Genomic DNA, 2965 nt, shown 5'->3' on the forward strand with positions numbered 1-2965 from the left:
TGCCCCAGCTCTGATGGGGTCACATCAGCATAATTATCAAAGGGCGAAGTAAACATTCCCCAGGTAGAAGAACCCTTTGATCCTTTGGTCCCTTTTCTACTGAGCATGAGGCAGATGGGATGGAATACCCTGTTGGTCAGTTTTGGGTCACCTGTCCTGTCGCTCCTCCCCGCAGGTGGGACCCCACTATGCTTTTCCGCTTCCGACCCTCCAACGGGGCAAATAACAAAGCTGGTTGGCCGTGGGGGTTATAGCAATAAGTATAAGCAAGAGCCTCTCTGCATCCCATGCCTGGGCATCAGCTGTAACCATTGCTCTTATCGCTCTGAGAGAGTGAACGCTGACGGCACAATAGGCAGTTAATTTCAGTTGGTAGAAGAGGCCCAGCTAAGAAGCCAAGTTACTGAACAAAATTGGTTCTCTTTTACCTCAAACCAGGACACAGCGAGAGTTTCCTTCCATTAAGGCTCTTTTTATTAAAATAAATATTTATATTATATAAAGAAATAAATACTTCTCTTTTCACATTAGATCACTCCCTGGAGGCAGCAAAAAAAGCCAACCCCAAACCAGCCCAAAGGACAGGGGCTTTGGTGAGAAATCAAGAGATGGTAAACGCTTTCTTTCCGTGGTCGTGACAAATCCAGTTTTAGGAATCAAGGAGATGGTAGATATTCCAGAAACAGAGAGTTACTGTCTCCAAAATAAGGGGGGGTGGGGGGTGGTGGTGGGGAAATAAACTGTCTTAACCACTACTTCATAACTTGAAGAGGAAAACTTGTGTACCAAAACCCCAGAGTTACTGTCTCCAAAATAAGGGAGGTGGGGGGAATAAACCATCTTAACTTCTCCTTCATAAGCTAAAGAGGAAAACTTGTGTACCAAAACCTCAGAGTTACTGTCTCCAAAATAAGGGAGGTGGGGGGAACAAACCATCTTAACTTCTACTTCATAAGCTAAAGAGGAAAACTTGTGTACCAAAACCCCAGAGTTACTGTCTCCAAAATAAGGGAGGTGGGGGGAATAAACCATCTTAACTTCTACTTCATAACCTAAAGAGGAAAATTCGTCTAAGAAATGTAACTAAAGGTCTAAGAAAACTAACTAAAGGCCTAAGAAAAGTAACTAAGGTCGAAGAAACGTAATCAAAATAAGAACTCTAAGAGTCCACGTGTCACAGCAGCTGTTGGTGGATTATCTCCCACACCATCTTCTTCCGGAAGTATGGCATGTGAGTCTGGAAAGAGAAGAGAAAGAAAAGAGAAATTAAATAATGACGTCACGGTAGAAAGAGGCGGCAAACACGCATAAACGCCCAGCGGAGTCCTTAATAGGAAGTTCCCTTTAGGAACTGTCAACCGTTTGGGTACAACACCCCACGCGGTTCCTAAGAGGGTGACACGACAACCCGACAAAACCAGATTGACTTGACCGCGCGACAGCTTACAAGCACGCTAATAAAAGACCCGTCTAAAACGAAATCAATAAAAAGAAGCGGTGTCTTGACTGGTCAAAGGGTAGAAGCCATTTCTCCAAAAGATATCGAGCCCAGATATGCCAAACCCGCTGGCGGCAGTATCTTGCCCAAGAGGAATCTCACCGGCAGCAGCTCCCAAAGGCGGGGATGGAGAACCACAGCTCTGCCCTGCCCAGGCCACTTGGAAGTTCTGACCCCAGCAACTACGCACCGAAACGGGGTACGAAACCTCAGCCCCTGCCCCGGACACAATGAAGAGCTGCTGCCTAACCTCCCTGGCTCCTGTCCCTGGGCGAGAGGGGCTTGGAGGGGTTTATGACCTTCACTCACCTGGCTAAAGTTGAATGGTTTCTCTCTGGCGATGTAATCTGCGTATTTACACATAAAGACGCCGCAGTCGCTTCCATTCAGCTGCTGAGGGATCTCCTAAGGAATGCAAAGAAGATGGAGGATTTCCCTCTGTCTCAAAAGAAAAGCAACTTGGAAGTAGCGCACATTACCCACACCGACACTGCGCTCACCGCACACTCCTGACCCTACTTGCCTAATCCCCGATACCCACTCCCGCCCACGAGGAACAGACCCAGTTCACTGCTCACCATCCCTCCCCTCTGCCTCCCGGACTCGGACACTACGATCCAAATTTTTGGCAGGCCCAGAAGGCGCAGCAGCCCTCCCCCCTGCGAGGTGTCTCAAGGTTCGCACCGCCTCTTTCTTAAGTGACCTTTCTTAAATCCGGTCTTTAGGGACTGCTTTTTACTATCAACTCCTCGAGAAACATCAGCTCAACCCTTTCTTTGCCACGGGCCAGGATCTGGGCCCCAAAGAAGCACTTACAGTTCCCATTTCAAACCCAAGGGGTGCTCACGTACACGTGGCTCCATGCTGTGAAGAGTCCACTCTGAAACATCCAGCTCCAGCTGTCTTTTTTCCCGGCTTTCTTTTTGCAGGTATTGGCTGGTTAAAACAAAAGGAAAAAAAAAAATCCCTTTTCATCTCTGTAATTTAGGCCAACAACAAAATAAAGCGGCTGAAGGATCACAGGAAGACGGACGGCAGGACGGTAAAATGTCAGAGGATCCTCACCGCAGCTGATTTAAGGCTGATTTTGAGGAAAAATCCCAATCTGAAACTTACAAACACGGGGAGAGGCTGTGAGCTAATGGTCAAGAACGAGGCCAACGACTCCATTGCTTCGGAGAGGTCAAAAAGCCCCAAATCACATGTTATCAGAGCACAAAGAGACAAACCAAGCAAGGAACTGTAATGCCGTAATTCCACCGGGTGCCTTGATCCCACATCCTGGGCTCCGACTAACAAAGTCGGCACACGTGTGCCACGGGGCTATGGCGTATTTGGCTGTGCCTCTCACGGGAAGGTGGCAGAATCCAGGCACCCCAGACCCTGGGTGCAGGGGACGCTGTGACACCAGATAAGCAGTCGATGCCAGACAAGTCGCAGCAAGCAACGCCAAGATTCCGGGTTGGT

The 2965-nt window shown here is 48.5% G+C and overlaps 1 long non-coding RNA gene across 1 annotated transcript; it reads right to left on the reverse strand.

Annotated features, from left to right (window-relative positions):
• Positions 1-1175: 1175 nt before the first annotated feature.
• Positions 1176-2408, reverse strand: LOC309684450. The gene is made up of 3 exons (XR_014270287.1): positions 2350-2408; positions 1808-1903; positions 1176-1237 (listed from the first exon to the last, which is right to left on the reverse strand). It is a non-coding gene; the product is annotated as an uncharacterized lncRNA (long non-coding RNA).
• Positions 2409-2965: the final 557 nt, after the last annotated feature.

Source organism: Vanellus vanellus, assembly GCF_965231255.1.
Source record: "Vanellus vanellus genome assembly, contig: HAP1_SCAFFOLD_80, whole genome shotgun sequence".
NCBI lineage: Eukaryota > Metazoa > Chordata > Aves > Charadriiformes > Charadriidae > Vanellus > Vanellus vanellus.